Source organism: Eubalaena glacialis, chromosome 7 (genome assembly GCF_028564815.1).
Source record: "Eubalaena glacialis isolate mEubGla1 chromosome 7, mEubGla1.1.hap2.+ XY, whole genome shotgun sequence".
In the NCBI taxonomy this organism is placed as follows: Eukaryota; Metazoa; Chordata; class Mammalia; order Artiodactyla; family Balaenidae; genus Eubalaena; species Eubalaena glacialis.
The window spans coordinates 48,186,734-48,204,122 of record NC_083722.1 but is presented as its reverse complement, the minus strand read 5'-3'; positions in this window follow the sequence as shown (position 1 = coordinate 48,204,122).

Sequence of the window (17,389 nt, the reverse complement as noted above, 5' to 3'; positions counted from 1 at the left end):
GAAACGTACAAGAAGGATGGCCTGTGTGTTCGGGGACTTGTGAGCAATGCACCGTTGGGAAGAGCTAGATGCTGAGTAATGGGAGGTGAAGGGCTTCTTTTGTTAAACCTGTAGAAAGTGGTAAGTTGAAACAACTCAAGTATCTCCATCCTAAACAACATTGGAGGTACAAAATAGGGAAAGAAACTGCAGGGTCAATGCTCTGTGGGCCCTTTTGAATATAAGGCTTGAAGGGGAACTTTATTTTCCTCTTTCTGGTTTAGAGTGTTGCGGGCTCAGCTCTCCCTGAGAAACACTGTAGTTGCACATGTTCTCTTCATAGCACAATTGCCTTTGTGATGACAAGTGAGTTTCTAGGAAAGAAACTTGGAGATTGCCATTCTTTTGTAGGTGCTCATTCTTCGGTAATCTTCAGTGAATTGGCGAACCCATTTGACCACTAGCCTCAAGCTAACGTTCCTCTTGTATCATGCCACAGGTTGGCATGCAGCAGAACCATGTAGCCTTATTCAGTGTGGTTCTTGAGCTCTATGAAGCATTTCAGGTCTCTTAGTAAAGGCTGGGTCTGCACTAGGATGAGAAACGTACAAGAAGGACCGTCCGTGTGTTTGGGGATTTGTGAGCAATGCAGCGTTGGGAACAGCTAGATACTGAGTCATGGGTAGTGAAGGGCTTCTTTGTTAAAACTCTAGAATGTGGCAAGTTGAAAAAACTCTATTATCTCCCTTCTAAAGCACCTTGGAGGTACAAAATAGAGAAAGAAACAGCAGGGTCAATGCTCGGCATGCCCTTTTGAAAATAAGGCTTGAAGGGAAATTTTATTTAACTCATTGGGATTTAGAGGGTTGCAGGCTCAATTCTCCCTGAGAAACTCTGTAGTTGCACATGTTCTCTTCATAACACAATTCCCTTGTGATGACAAGTGGGTTTCTAGGAAAGAAACTTGGAGGTTGCCATTCTTTGGTAGGTGCTCATCCTTCGGTAATCTTCAGAGATTTGGCGACAGCATTTGACAACTAATCTGAAGCTAACGTTCCTCTTCTATCATGACACAGGATGTCATGCAGCAGAATCCATGTAGCCTGATTCAGTGTGGTTCCTGTGTTCTAGGAAGCATTCCAGGTATTTTAGTACTGCCCGGTATGACTTGGATGAGAAACGTACAAGAAGGACAGCATGTGTGTTCGGGATGTTGTGACTGATGCACCATTGGGAACAGCCAGATGCCGATTCGTGGGTAGTGAAGAGCTTCTTGTCGTAAACCTCTAGAATGTGGCAAGTTGAAACAACTCAACTATCTCCCTACTGAAGCACCTTGGAGCTACAAAATAGAGAAGGAAACTGCACGGCTAATGCTCTGTGTGCCCTTTTGTATATAAGGCTTGAAGGGAATCTTTATTTTCCACATTGGGAGTTAGAGTGTTGCGGGCTCAATTCTCCCTTAGAAACACTGTAGTTGCACATGTTCTCTTCACAGCACAATTCCCTTGTGAGGACAAGTGAGTTTGTAGGAAAGAAACTTGGAGGTTGCCATTCTTTGGTAGGTGCTCATTGTTCGGTAATCTTCAGTGAATTGGCGACCACATTTGACCGCTAGCCAAAAGCTTACGTTCCTCTTCTATCATGACACAGGTTGTCATGCAGCAGAATCCATGTAGCCTTATTTAGTGTGGTTCCTGGCTCTAGGAAGCATTCCAGGTCTCTTAGTACTGGCGGGCCTGCACTAAATTGAGAAACGTACAGGAAGGACGGCTTCTTTGTTCGGGGAGTTGTGAGCAATGCACCGTTGGGAACAGCTAGTTGCTGAGTGATGGGAGGTGAAGGGCTTCTTTTGTTAAATCTCTGCAAGCTGGTAAGTTGAAACAACTCAAGTATCTCCCTTCTAAAGCACCTTGGAGGTACAAAATAGATAAAGAATCTGCGAGGTCAAAGCTCTGTGGGCCCTTTTGAATATAAGGTTGAAGGGAAACTTTATTTTCTTCATTGGGATTTAGAGAGTTGTGGGCTCAATTCTCCCTGAGAAACACTGTAGTTGCACATGTTCTCTTCAGAGCATATTTGCCTTCGTGATGACAAGTGATTTTCTGGAAAGAAACTTGGAGGTTGCCATTCTTTGGTAGGTGGTCATTCTTCGGTATTCTTCAGTGAATTGGCGAACACATTTGACCTCTAGCCTCATGCTAAGGTTCTTCTTCTATCATGCCACAGGTTGGCATGCAGCAGAATCCAGGTAGCCTTATTCAGTGTGGTTCATGTGTTCTAGGAAGCATTCCATGTCTCTTAGTACTGGCCGGTGTGCACTAGGATGAGAAACGTAAAGGAAGGACAGCCTGTGTGTTCGGGGAGTTGTGAGCAATGTACCGTTGGGAACAGCTAGATGCCGAGTCATGGGGCATGAAGGCTTCTTCTGTTAAACCTCTAGAATGTTGCAAGTTGAAACAAGTCAAGCATCTCCCTTCTAAAGCACCTTGGAGGTACAAAATATAGAAGAAACTGCGGGGTCAATGCTTTGTGGGCCCTTTTGAATATAAGGTTGAAGGGAAACTTTATTTTCCACATTGGTATTTAGAGATTTGCGGGCTCAATCCTCCCTGAGAAACACTGTAGTTGCAGGTGTTCTCTTCATAGCACAATTGCCTTTGTGATGACAAGTGAATTTCTAGGAAAGAAACTTGGAGGTTGCCATTCTTTGGTAGGTGCTAATCCTTCGGTAATCTTGAGTGAATTGGCGAAGCCGTTTTGAACACTACCCTCAAGCTAACGTTCCTCCTGTATCATGCCACATGTTGGCGTGCAGCTGAATTCATGTAGCCTTATTCAGTGTGGTTCTTGAGCTCTAGGAAAAATTCCAGTTCTGTTAGTACCGGCGGGTCTGCACTAGGATGAGAAACGTAAAAGAAGGACGATCTGTGTGTTCAGGGAGTTTTGAGCAATGCACCGTTGGGAACAGCTAGATGCAGAGTCATGGGCAGTGAAGGGCTTCTTTTGTTAAACCTCCAGAATGTGGCAAGTTGAAACAACACGAGTATCTCCCTTCTAAAGCACCTTGGAGGTACAAAATAGAGAAAGAAATAACAGGGTCAATGCTCTGGGGCCCTTTTGAAAATAAGGCTTGAAGGGAAAGTTTATTTTCCTCATTGGTATTTAGAGAGTTGCAGTCTCAATTCTCCCTGAGAAACACTGCAGTTGCAAATGTTCTCTTCATAGCACAATTCCTTTGTGATGAAAGTGAGTTTTAGGAAAGAAACTTGGAGGTTGCCATTGTTTGGTAGGTGCTCATCCTTTGGTAATCTTCAGAGATTTGGTGACAGCATTTGACGACTAACCACAAGGTAACGTTCCTCTTCTATCCTGACACAGGTTTTCATGCAGCCGAATCCATGTAGCGTTATTCAGTGTGGTTCTTGAGCTCTAGGAAGCATTCCAGGTCTCTTACTACTGGCGGGTCTGCACTAGGTTGAGACACGTACAAGAAGGACGGCCTGTGTGTTTGTGGAGTTGTGATTAATGCAGCGTTGGGAACAGGTAGATGTCGAGTCATGGACAGTGAAGGGCTTCTTTTGTTAAACCTCTAGAATGTGGCAAGTTGAAACAACTCAAACATCTCCCTTCTAAAGCGCTTTGGAGGTACACAATAGAGAATGAAACAGCAGGGTCAATGCTCTGTGGGCCTTTTGAATATAAGGCTTGAAGGGAAACTTACTTTCCACATTGGGATTTAGAGAGTTGCAGGCTCAGTTCTCCCTGAGAAACACTGTAGTTGCACATGTTCTCTTCACAGCACAATTGCCTTTGTGATTACAAGTGTTTCTCTAGGAAAGAAACTTGGAGGTTGCCTTTCGTTGACAGGTGCTCATTCTTCGGTAATCTTCAGTGAATTGGCGAACCCATTTGACCAGTAGCCTCAAGCTAACGTTCCTCTTGTATCATGCCACAGGTTGGCATGCAGCAGAACCATGTAGCCTTATTCAGTGTGGTTCTTGAGCTCTAGGAAGCATTCCAGGTCCCTTAGTACTGGCCGGTATGCAGTAGGATGAGAAACGTACAAGAAGGATGGCCTGTGTGTTTGGGGAGTTGTGAGCAATGCAGCGTTGGGAACAGCTAGATACCGAGTCATGGGCAGTGAAGGCCTTCTTTTGTTAAACCTCTAGAATCTGGTAAGTTGAAAGAACTCAAGCATCTCCCTTCTAAAGCGCTTTGGAGGTACAAAATAGACAATGAAACAGCAGGGTCAATGCTCTGTGGGCCTTTTGAACATAAGGTTTGAAGGGAAACTTTACTTTCCACATTGGGATTTAGAGAGATGCGGGCTCAATTCTCCCTGAGAAAAGCTGTAGTTGCACATGTTCTCTTCATAGCACAATTGCCTTTGTGATGACAAGTGACTTTCTGAGAAAGAAACTTGGAATTTGCCATTCTTTGTTAGGTGCTCATCCTTCGGTAATCTCGAGTAAATTGGCAAAGCCTTTTGACCACTACCCTTAAGCTAAAGTTCCTCCTGTATCATGCCACAGGTTGGCATGCAGCAGAGTTCATGTAGCCTTATTTAGTGTGGTTCTTGAGCTCTAGGAAGCCTTCCAGGTCTCTTAGTACTGGCGGGTCTGCACTAGGATGAGAAAGATACAAGAAGGACCGAATGTTTGTTTGGGGAGTTGTGAGCAATGCAGCGTTGGGAAGAGCTATGTTCCGGGACATGGGCAATGAAGGGCTTCTGTTGGTAAACATGTAGACTGTGGCAAGTTGAAACAACTCAAGTATCTCCCTTCTAAAACACCTTGGAGGTACAAAATAGAGAAAGAAACAGCAGGGTCAATTCTCTGTGGGCACTTTTGAAAATAAGTCTTGAAGGGAAACTTTATTTAACTCACTGGGATTTAGAGAGTTGCAGGCTCAATTCTCCCTGAGAAACACTGTAGTTGCACATGATCTCTGCATAGGACAATTCCCTTGTGATGACATGTGGGTTTCTAAGAAAGAGACTTGGATGTTGCCATTGTTTGGTAGGCGCTCATCCTTCCGTAATCTTCAGAGATTTGGCGAGAGCGTTTGAGAACTAGCCTCAAGCTAAATTTCCTCTTCTATCATGACACAGGTTTTCATGCAGCAGAATCCATGTAGCCTGATTCAGTGTGGTTCTTGGCTCTAGGAAGCATTCCAGGTCTCTTAGTAAAGGCTGGGTCTGCACTAGGATGAGAAACGTACAAGAAGGACGGCCTGTGTGTTCGGGGCCTTTTGAGCAATGCACCGTTGGCAAGGGCTACATGCTGAGTAATGGGAGGTGAAGGGCTTCTTTTGTTAAACCTGTAGAAAGTGGTAAGTTGAAACAACTCAAGTATCTCCATCCTAAACAACATTGGAGGTACAAAATAGGGAAAGAAACTGCAGGGTCAATGCTCTGTGGGCCCTTTTGAATATAAGGCTTGAAGGGGAACTTTATTTTCCTCTTTCTGGTTTAGAGTGTTGCGGGCTCAGCTCTCCCTGAGAAACACTGTAGTTGCACATGTTCTCTTCATAGCACAATTGCCTTTGTGATGACAAGTGAGTTTCTAGGAAAGAAACTTGGAGATTGCCATTCTTTTGTAGGTGCTCATTCTTCGGTAATCTTCAGTGAATTGGCGAACCCATTTGACCACTAGCCTCAAGCTAACGTTCCTCTTGTATCATGCCACAGGTTGGCATGCAGCAGAACCATGTAGCCTTATTCAGTGTGGTTCTTGAGCTCTATGAAGCATTTCAGGTCTTTTAGTAAAGGCTGGGTCTGCACTAGGATGAGAAACGTACAAGAAGGACCGTCCGTGTGTTTGGGGAGTTGTGAGCAATGCAGCGTTGGGAACAGCTAGATACCGAGTCACGGGTAGTGAAGGGCTTCTTTGTTAAAACTCTAGAATGTGGCAAGTTGAAAAAACTCTATTATCTCCCTTCTAAAGCACCTTGGAGGTACAAAATAGAGAAAGAAACAGCAGGGTCAATGCTCGGCATGCCCTTTTGAAAATAAGGCTTGAAGGGAAATTTTATTTAACTCATTGGGATTTAGAGGGTTGCAGGCTCAATTCTCCCTGAGAAACTCTGTAGTTGCACATGTTCTCTTCATAACACAATTCCCTTGTGATGACAAGTGGGTTTCTAGGAAAGAAACTTGGAGGTTGCCATTCTTTGGTAGGTGCTCATCCTTCGGTAATCTTCAGAGATTTGGCGACAGCATTTGACAACTAATCTGAAGCTAACGTTCCTCTTCTATCATGACACAGGATGTCATGCAGCAGAATCCATGTAGCCTGATTCAGTGTGGTTCTTGTGTTCTAGGAAGCATTCCAGGTATTTTAGTACTGCCCGGTATGACTTGGATGAGAAACGTACAAGAAGGACAGCATGTGTGTTCGGGATGTTGTGACTGATGCACCATTGGGAACAGCCAGATGCCGATTCGTGGGTAGTGAAGAGCTTCTTGTCGTAAACCTCTAGAATGTGGCAAGTTGAAACAACTCAACTATCTCCCTACTGAAGCACCTTGGAGCTACAAAATAGAGAAGGAAACTGCACGGCTAATGCTCTGTGTGCCCTTTTGTATATAAGGCTTGAAGGGAATCTTTATTTTCCACATTGGGAGTTAGAGTGTTGCGGGCTCAATTCTCCCTTAGAAACACTGTAGTTGCACATGTTCTCTTCACAGCACAATTCCCTTGTGAGGACAAGTGAGTTTGTAGGAAAGAAACTTGGAGGTTGCCATTCTTTGGTAGGTGCTCATTGTTCGGTAATCTTCAGTGAATTGGCGACCACATTTGACCGCTAGCCAAAAGCTTACGTTCCTCTTCTATCATGACACAGGTTGTCATGCAGCAGAATCCATGTAGCCTTATTTAGTGTGGTTCCTGGCTCTAGGAAGCATTCCAGGTCTCTTAGTACTGGCGGGCCTGCACTAAATTGAGAAACGTACAGGAAGGACGGCTTCTTTGTTCGGGGAGTTGTGAGCAATGCACCGTTGGGAACAGCTAGTTGCTGAGTGATGGGAGGTGAAGGGCTTCTTTTGTTAAATCTCTGCAAGCTGGTAAGTTGAAACAACTCAAGTATCTCCCTTCTAAAGCACCTTGGAGGTACAAAATAGATAAAGAATCTGCGAGGTCAAAGCTCTGTGGGCCCTTTTGAATATAAGGTTGAAGGGAAACTTTATTTTCTTCATTGGGATTTAGAGAGTTGTGGGCTCAATTCTCCCTGAGAAACACTGTAGTTGCACATGTTCTCTTCAGAGCATATTTGCCTTCGTGATGACAAGTGATTTTCTGGAAAGAAACTTGGAGGTTGCCATTCTTTGGTAGGTGGTCATTCTTCGGTATTCTTCAGTGAATTGGCGAACACATTTGACCTCTAGCCTCATGCTAAGGTTCTTCTTCTATCATGCCACAGGTTGGCATGCAGCAGAATCCAGGTAGCCTTATTCAGTGTGGTTCATGTGTTCTAGGAAGCATTCCATGTCTCTTAGTACTGGCCGGTGTGCACTAGGATGAGAAACGTAAAGGAAGGACAGCCTGTGTGTTCGGGGAGTTGTGAGCAATGTACCGTTGGGAACAGCTAGATGCCGAGTCATGGGGCATGAAGGCTTCTTTTGTTAAACCTCTAGAATGTTGCAAGTTAAAACAAGTCAAGCATCTCCCTTCTAAAGCACCTTGGAGGTACAAAATATAGAAGAAACTGCGGGGTCAATGCTTTGTGGGCCCTTTTGAATATAAGGTTGAAGGGAAACTTTATTTTCCACATTGGTATTTAGAGATTTGCGGGCTCAATCCTCCCTGAGAAACACTGTAGTTGCAGGTGTTCTCTTCATAGCACAATTGCCTTTGTGATGACAAGTGAATTTCTAGGAAAGAAACTTGGAGGTTGCCATTCTTTGGTAGGTGCTAATCCTTCGGTAATCTTGAGTGAATTGGCGAAGCCGTTTTGAACACTACCCTCAAGCTAACGTTCCTCCTGTATCATGCCACAGGTTGGCCTGCAGCTGATTTCATGTAGCCTTATTCAGTGTGGTTCTTGAGCTCTAGGAAAAATTCCAGTTCTGTTAGTACCGGCGGGTCTGCACTAGGATGAGAAACGTAAAAGAAGGACGATCTGTGTGTTCAGGGAGTTTTGAGCAATGCACCGTTGGGAACAGCTAGATGCAGAGTCATGGGCAGTGAAGGGCTTCTTTTGTTAAACCTCCAGAATGTGGCAAGTTGAAACAACACGAGTATCTCCCTTCTAAAGCACCTTGGAGGTACAAAATAGAGAAAGAAATAACAGGGTCAATGCTCTGGGGCCCTTTTGAAAATAAGGCTTGAAGGGAAAGTTTATTTTCCTCATTGGTATTTAGAGAGTTGCAGTCTCAATTCTCCCTGAGAAACACTGCAGTTGCAAATGTTCTCTTCATAGCACAATTCCTTTGTGATGAAAGTGAGTTTTAGGAAAGAAACTTGGAGGTTGCCATTGTTTGGTAGGTGCTCATCCTTTGGTAATCTTCAGAGATTTGGTGACAGCATTTGACGACTAACCACAAGGTAACGTTCCTCTTCTATCCTGACACAGGTTTTCATGCAGCCGAATCCATGTAGCGTTATTCAGTGTGGTTCTTGAGCTCTAGGAAGCATTCCAGGTCTCTTACTACTGGCGGGTCTGCACTAGGTTGAGACACGTACAAGAAGGACGGCCTGTGTGTTTGTGGAGTTGTGATTAATGCAGCGTTGGGAACAGGTAGATGTCGAGTCATGGACAGTGAAGGGCTTCTTTTGTTAAACCTCTAGAATGTGGCAAGTTGAAACAACTCAAACATCTCCCTTCTAAAGCGCTTTGGAGGTACACAATAGAGAATGAAACAGCAGGGTCAATGCTCTGTGGGCCTTTTGAATATAAGGCTTGAAGGGAAACTTACTTTCCACATTGGGATTTAGAGAGTTGCAGGCTCAGTTCTCCCTGAGAAACACTGTAGTTGCACATGTTCTCTTCACAGCACAATTGCCTTTGTGATTACAAGTGTTTTTCTAGGAAAGAAACTTGGAGGTTGCCTTTCGTTGACAGGTGCTCATTCTTCGGTAATCTTCAGTGAATTGGCGAACCCATTTGACCAGTAGCCTCAAGCTAACGTTCCTCTTGTATCATGCCACAGGTTGGCATGCAGCAGAACCATGTAGCCTTATTCAGTGTGGTTCTTGAGCTCTAGGAAGCATTCCAGGTCCCTTAGTACTGGCCGGTATGCAGTAGGATGAGAAACGTACAAGAAGGATGGCCTGTGTGTTTGGGGAGTTGTGAGCAATGCAGCGTTGGGAACAGCTAGATACCGAGTCATGGGCAATGAAGGCCTTCTTTTGTTAAACCTCTAGAATCTGGTAAGTTGAAAGAACTCAAGCATCTCCCTTCTAAAGCGCTTTGGAGGTACAAAATAGACAATGAAACAGCAGGGTCAATGCTCTGTGGGCCTTTTGAACATAAGGTTTGAAGGGAAACTTTACTTTCCACATTGGGATTTAGAGAGATGCGGGCTCAATTCTCCCTGAGAAAAGCTGTAGTTGCACATGTTCTCTTCATAGCACAATTGCCTTTGTGATGACAAGTGACTTTCTGAGAAAGAAACTTGGAATTTGCCATTCTTTGTTAGGTGCTCATCCTTCGGTAATCTCGAGTAAATTGGCAAAGCCTTTTGACCACTACCCTTAAGCTAAAGTTCCTCCTGTATCATGCCACAGGTTGGCATGCAGCAGAGTTCATGTAGCCTTATTTAGTGTGGTTCTTGAGCTCTAGGAAGCCTTCCAGGTCTCTTAGTACTGGTGGGTCTGCACTAGGATGAGAAAGATACAAGAAGGACCGAATGTTTGTTTGGGGAGTTGTGAGCAATGCAGCGTTGGGAAGAGCTATGTTCCGGGACATGGGCAATGAAGGGCTTCTGTTGGTAAACATGTAGACTGTGGCAAGTTGAAAAAACTCTATTATCTCCCTTCTAAAGCACCTTGGAGGTACAAAATAGAGAAAGAAACAGCAGGGTCAATGCTCGGCATGCCCTTTTGAAAATAAGGCTTGAAGGGAAATTTTATTTAACTCATTGGGATTTAGAGGGTTGCAGGCTCAATTCTCCCTGAGAAACTCTGTAGTTGCACATGTTCTCTTCATAACACAATTCCCTTGTGATGACAAGTGGGTTTCTAGGAAAGAAACTTGGAGGTTGCCATTCTTTGGTAGGTGCTCATCCTTCGGTAATCTTCAGAGATTTGGCGACAGCATTTGACAACTAATCTGAAGCTAACGTTCCTCTTCTATCATGACACAGGATGTCATGCAGCAGAATCCATGTAGCCTGATTCAGTGTGGTTCTTGTGTTCTAGGAAGCATTCCAGGTATTTTAGTACTGCCCGGTATGACTTGGATGAGAAACGTACAAGAAGGACAGCATGTGTGTTCGGGATGTTGTGACTGATGCACCATTGGGAACAGCCAGATGCCGATTCGTGGGTAGTGAAGAGCTTCTTGTCGTAAACCTCTAGAATGTGGCAAGTTGAAACAACTCAACTATCTCCCTACTGAAGCACCTTGGAGCTACAAAATAGAGAAGGAAACTGCACGGCTAATGCTCTGTGTGCCCTTTTGTATATAAGGCTTGAAGGGAATCTTTATTTTCCACATTGGGAGTTAGAGTGTTGCGGGCTCAATTCTCCCTTAGAAACACTGTAGTTGCACATGTTCTCTTCACAGCACAATTCCCTTGTGAGGACAAGTGAGTTTGTAGGAAAGAAACTTGGAGGTTGCCATTCTTTGGTAGGTGCTCATTGTTCGGTAATCTTCAGTGAATTGGCGACCACATTTGACCGCTAGCCAAAAGCTTACGTTCCTCTTCTATCATGACACAGGTTGTCATGCAGCAGAATCCATGTAGCCTTATTTAGTGTGGTTCCTGGCTCTAGGAAGCATTCCAGGTCTCTTAGTACTGGCGGGCCTGCACTAAATTGAGAAACGTACAGGAAGGACGGCTTCTTTGTTCGGGGAGTTGTGAGCAATGCACCGTTGGGAACAGCTAGTTGCTGAGTGATGGGAGGTGAAGGGCTTCTTTTGTTAAATCTCTGCAAGCTGGTAAGTTGAAACAACTCAAGTATCTCCCTTCTAAAGCACCTTGGAGGTACAAAATAGATAAAGAATCTGCGAGGTCAAAGCTCTGTGGGCCCTTTTGAATATAAGGTTGAAGGGAAACTTTATTTTCTTCATTGGGATTTAGAGAGTTGTGGGCTCAATTCTCCCTGAGAAACACTGTAGTTGCACATGTTCTCTTCAGAGCATATTTGCCTTCGTGATGACAAGTGATTTTCTGGAAAGAAACTTGGAGGTTGCCATTCTTTGGTAGGTGGTCATTCTTCGGTATTCTTCAGTGAATTGGCGAACACATTTGACCTCTAGCCTCATGCTAAGGTTCTTCTTCTATCATGCCACAGGTTGGCATGCAGCAGAATCCAGGTAGCCTTATTCAGTGTGGTTCATGTGTTCTAGGAAGCATTCCATGTCTCTTAGTACTGGCCGGTGTGCACTAGGATGAGAAACGTAAAGGAAGGACAGCCTGTGTGTTCGGGGAGTTGTGAGCAATGTACCGTTGGGAACAGCTAGATGCCGAGTCATGGGGCATGAAGGCTTCTTCTGTTAAACCTCTAGAATGTTGCAAGTTGAAACAAGTCAAGCATCTCCCTTCTAAAGCACCTTGGAGGTACAAAATATAGAAGAAACTGCGGGGTCAATGCTTTGTGGGCCCTTTTGAATATAAGGTTGAAGGGAAACTTTATTTTCCACATTGGTATTTAGAGATTTGCGGGCTCAATCCTCCCTGAGAAACACTGTAGTTGCAGGTGTTCTCTTCATAGCACAATTGCCTTTGTGATGACAAGTGAATTTCTAGGAAAGAAACTTGGAGGTTGCCATTCTTTGGTAGGTGCTAATCCTTCGGTAATCTTGAGTGAATTGGCGAAGCCGTTTTGAACACTACCCTCAAGCTAACGTTCCTCCTGTATCATGCCACAGGTTGGCGTGCAGCTGAATTCATGTAGCCTTATTCAGTGTGGTTCTTGAGCTCTAGGAAAAATTCCAGTTCTGTTAGTACCGGCGGGTCTGCACTAGGATGAGAAACGTAAAAGAAGGACGATCTGTGTGTTCAGGGAGTTTTGAGCAATGCACCGTTGGGAACAGCTAGATGCAGAGTCATGGGCAGTGAAGGGCTTCTTTTGTTAAACCTCCAGAATGTGGCAAGTTGAAACAACACGAGTATCTCCCTTCTAAAGCACCTTGGAGGTACAAAATAGAGAAAGAAATAACAGGGTCAATGCTCTGCAGGCCCATTTGAAAATAAGGCTTGAAGGGAAAGTTTATTTTCCTCATTGGTATTTAGAGAGTTGCAGTCTCAATTCTCCCTGAGAAACACTGCAGTTGCAAATGTTCTCTTCATAGCACAATTCCTTTGTGATGAAAGTGAGTTTTAGGAAAGAAACTTGGAGGTTGCCATTGTTTGGTAGGTGCTCATCCTTTGGTAATCTTCAGAGATTTGGTGACAGCATTTGACGACTAACCACAAGGTAACGTTCCTCTTCTATCCTGACACAGGTTTTCATGCAGCCGAATCCATGTAGCGTTATTCAGTGTGGTTCTTGAGCTCTAGGAAGCATTCCAGGTCTCTTACTACTGGCGGGTCTGCACTAGGTTGAGACACGTACAAGAAGGACGGCCTGTGTGTTTGTGGAGTTGTGATTAATGCAGCGTTGGGAACAGGTAGATGTCGAGTCATGGACAGTGAAGGGCTTCTTTTGTTAAACCTCTAGAATGTGGCAAGTTGAAACAACTCAAACATCTCCCTTCTAAAGCGCTTTGGAGGTACACAATAGAGAATGAAACAGCAGGGTCAATGCTCTGTGGGCCTTTTGAATATAAGGCTTGAAGGGAAACTTACTTTCCACATTGGGATTTAGAGAGTTGCAGGCTCAGTTCTCCCTGAGAAACACTGTAGTTGCACATGTTCTCTTCACAGCACAATTGCCTTTGTGATTACAAGTGTTTCTCTAGGAAAGAAACTTGGAGGTTGCCTTTCGTTGACAGGTGCTCATTCTTCGGTAATCTTCAGTGAATTGGCGAACCCATTTGACCAGTAGCCTCAAGCTAACGTTCCTCTTGTATCATGCCACAGGTTGGCATGCAGCAGAACCATGTAGCCTTATTCAGTGTGGTTCTTGAGCTCTAGGAAGCATTCCAGGTCCCTTAGTACTGGCCGGTATGCAGTAGGATGAGAAACGTACAAGAAGGATGGCCTGTGTGTTTGGGGAGTTGTGAGCAATGCAGCGTTGGGAACAGCTAGATACCGAGTCATGGGCAGTGAAGGCCTTCTTTTGTTAAACCTCTAGAATCTGGTAAGTTGAAAGAACTCAAGCATCTCCCTTCTAAAGCGCTTTGGAGGTACAAAATAGACAATGAAACAGCAGGGTCAATGCTCTGTGGGCCTTTTGAACATAAGGTTTGAAGGGAAACTTTACTTTCCACATTGGGATTTAGAGAGATGCGGGCTCAATTCTCCCTGAGAAAAGCTGTAGTTGCACATGTTCTCTTCATAGCACAATTGCCTTTGTGATGACAAGTGACTTTCTGAGAAAGAAACTTGGAATTTGCCATTCTTTGTTAGGTGCTCATCCTTCGGTAATCCCGAGTAAATTGGCAAAGCCTTTTGACCACTACCCTTAAGCTAAAGTTCCTCCTGTATCATGCCACAGGTTGGCATGCAGCAGAGTTCATGTAGCCTTATTTAGTGTGGTTCTTGAGCTCTAGGAAGCCTTCCAGGTCTCTTAGTACTGGCGGGTCTGCACTAGGATGAGAAAGATACAAGAAGGACCGAATGTTTGTTTGGGGAGTTGTGAGCAATGCAGCGTTGGGAAGAGCTATGTTCCGGGACATGGGCAATGAAGGGCTTCTGTTGGTAAACATGTAGACTGTGGCAAGTTGAAACAACTCAAGTATCTCCCTTCTAAAACACCTTGGAGGTACAAAATAGAGAAAGAAACAGCAGGGTCAATTCTCTGTGGGCACTTTTGAAAATAAGTCTTGAAGGGAAACTTTATTTAACTCACTGGGATTTAGAGAGTTGCAGGCTCAATTCTCCCTGAGAAACACTGTAGTTGCACATGATCTCTGCATAGGACAATTCCCTTGTGATGACATGTGGGTTTCTAAGAAAGAGACTTGGATGTTGCCATTGTTTGGTAGGCGCTCATCCTTCCGTAATCTTCAGAGATTTGGCGAGAGCGTTTGAGAACTAGCCTCAAGCTAAATTTCCTCTTCTATCATGACACAGGTTTTCATGCAGCAGAATCCATGTAGCCTGATTCAGTGTGGTTCTTGGCTCTAGGAAGCATTCCAGGTCTCTTAGTAAAGGCTGGGTCTGCACTAGGATAAGAAACGTACAAGAAGGACGGCCTGTGTGTTCGGGGCCTTTTGAGCAATGCACCGTTGGCAAGGGCTACATGCTGAGTAATGGGAGGTGAAGGGCTTCTTTTGTTAAACCTGTAGAAAGTGGTAAGTTGAAACAACTCAAGTATCTCCATCCTAAACAACATTGGAGGTACAAAATAGGGAAAGAAACTGCAGGGTCAATGCTCTGTGGGCCCTTTTGAATATAAGGCTTGAAGGGGAACTTTATTTTCCTCTTTCTGGTTTAGAGTGTTGCGGGCTCAGCTCTCCCTGAGAAACACTGTAGTTGCACATGTTCTCTTCATAGCACAATTGCCTTTGTGATGACAAGTGAGTTTCTAGGAAAGAAACTTGGAGATTGCCATTCTTTTGTAGGTGCTCATTCTTCGGTAATCTTCAGTGAATTGGCGAACCCATTTGACCACTAGCCTCAAGCTAACGTTCCTCTTGTATCATGCCACAGGTTGGCATGCAGCAGAACCATGTAGCCTTATTCAGTGTGGTTCTTGAGCTCTATGAAGCATTTCAGGTCTTTTAGTAAAGGCTGGGTCTGCACTAGGATGAGAAACGTACAAGAAGGACCGTCCGTGTGTTTGGGGAGTTGTGAGCAATGCAGCGTTGGGAACAGCTAGATACCGAGTCACGGGTAGTGAAGGGCTTCTTTGTTAAAACTCTAGAATGTGGCAAGTTGAAAAAACTCTATTATCTCCCTTCTAAAGCACCTTGGAGGTACAAAATAGAGAAAGAAACAGCAGGGTCAATGCTCGGCATGCCCTTTTGAAAATAAGGCTTGAAGGGAAATTTTATTTAACTCATTGGGATTTAGAGGGTTGCAGGCTCAATTCTCCCTGAGAAACTCTGTAGTTGCACATGTTCTCTTCATAACACAATTCCCTTGTGATGACAAGTGGGTTTCTAGGAAAGAAACTTGGAGGTTGCCATTCTTTGGTAGGTGCTCATCCTTCGGTAATCTTCAGAGATTTGGCGACAGCATTTGACAACTAATCTGAAGCTAACGTTCCTCTTCTATCATGACACAGGATGTCATGCAGCAGAATCCATGTAGCCTGATTCAGTGTGGTTCTTGTGTTCTAGGAAGCATTCCAGGTATTTTAGTACTGCCCGGTATGACTTGGATGAGAAACGTACAAGAAGGACAGCATGTGTGTTCGGGATGTTGTGACTGATGCACCATTGGGAACAGCCAGATGCCGATTCGTGGGTAGTGAAGAGCTTCTTGTCGTAAACCTCTAGAATGTGGCAAGTTGAAACAACTCAACTATCTCCCTACTGAAGCACCTTGGAGCTACAAAATAGAGAAGGAAACTGCACGGCTAATGCTCTGTGTGCCCTTTTGTATATAAGGCTTGAAGGGAATCTTTATTTTCCACATTGGGAGTTAGAGTGTTGCGGGCTCAATTCTCCCTTAGAAACACTGTAGTTGCACATGTTCTCTTCACAGCACAATTCCCTTGTGAGGACAAGTGAGTTTGTAGGAAAGAAACTTGGAGGTTGCCATTCTTTGGTAGGTGCTCATTGTTCGGTAATCTTCAGTGAATTGGCGACCACATTTGACCGCTAGCCAAAAGCTTACGTTCCTCTTCTATCATGACACAGGTTGTCATGCAGCAGAATCCATGTAGCCTTATTTAGTGTGGTTCCTGGCTCTAGGAAGCATTCCAGGTCTCTTAGTACTGGCGGGCCTGCACTAAATTGAGAAACGTACAGGAAGGACGGCTTCTTTGTTCGGGGAGTTGTGAGCAATGCACCGTTGGGAACAGCTAGTTGCTGAGTGATGGGAGGTGAAGGGCTTCTTTTGTTAAATCTCTGCAAGCTGGTAAGTTGAAACAACTCAAGTATCTCCCTTCTAAAGCACCTTGGAGGTACAAAATAGATAAAGAATCTGCGAGGTCAAAGCTCTGTGGGCCCTTTTGAATATAAGGTTGAAGGGAAACTTTATTTTCTTCATTGGGATTTAGAGAGTTGTGGGCTCAATTCTCCCTGAGAAACACTGTAGTTGCACATGTTCTCTTCAGAGCATATTTGCCTTCGTGATGACAAGTGATTTTCTGGAAAGAAACTTGGAGGTTGCCATTCTTTGGTAGGTGGTCATTCTTCGGTATTCTTCAGTGAATTGGCGAACACATTTGACCTCTAGCCTCATGCTAAGGTTCTTCTTCTATCATGCCACAGGTTGGCATGCAGCAGAATCCAGGTAGCCTTATTCAGTGTGGTTCATGTGTTCTAGGAAGCATTCCATGTCTCTTAGTACTGGCCGGTGTGCACTAGGATGAGAAACGTAAAGGAAGGACAGCCTGTGTGTTCGGGGAGTTGTGAGCAATGTACCGTTGGGAACAGCTAGATGCCGAGTCATGGGGCATGAAGGCTTCTTTTGTTAAACCTCTAGAATGTTGCAAGTTAAAACAAGTCAAGCATCTCCCTTCTAAAGCACCTTGGAGGTACAAAATATAGAAGAAACTGCGGGGTCAATGCTTTGTGGGCCCTTTTGAATATAAGGTTGAAGGGAAACTTTATTTTCCACATTGGTATTTAGAGATTTGCGGGCTCAATCCTCCCTGAGAAACACTGTAGTTGCAGGTGTTCTCTTCATAGCACAATTGCCTTTGTGATGACAAGTGAATTTCTAGGAAAGAAACTTGGAGGTTGCCATTCTTTGGTAGGTGCTAATCCTTCGGTAATCTTGAGTGAATTGGCGAAGCCGTTTTGAACACTACCCTCAAGCTAACGTTCCTCCTGTATCATGCCACAGGTTGGCGTGCAGCTGATTTCATGTAGCCTTATTCAGTGTGGTTCTTGAGCTCTAGGAAAAATTCCAGTTCTGTTAGTACCGGCGGGTCTGCACTAGGATGAGAAACGTAAAAGAAGGACGATCTGTGTGTTCAGGGAGTTTTGAGCAATGCACCGTTGGGAACAGCTAGATGCAGAGTCA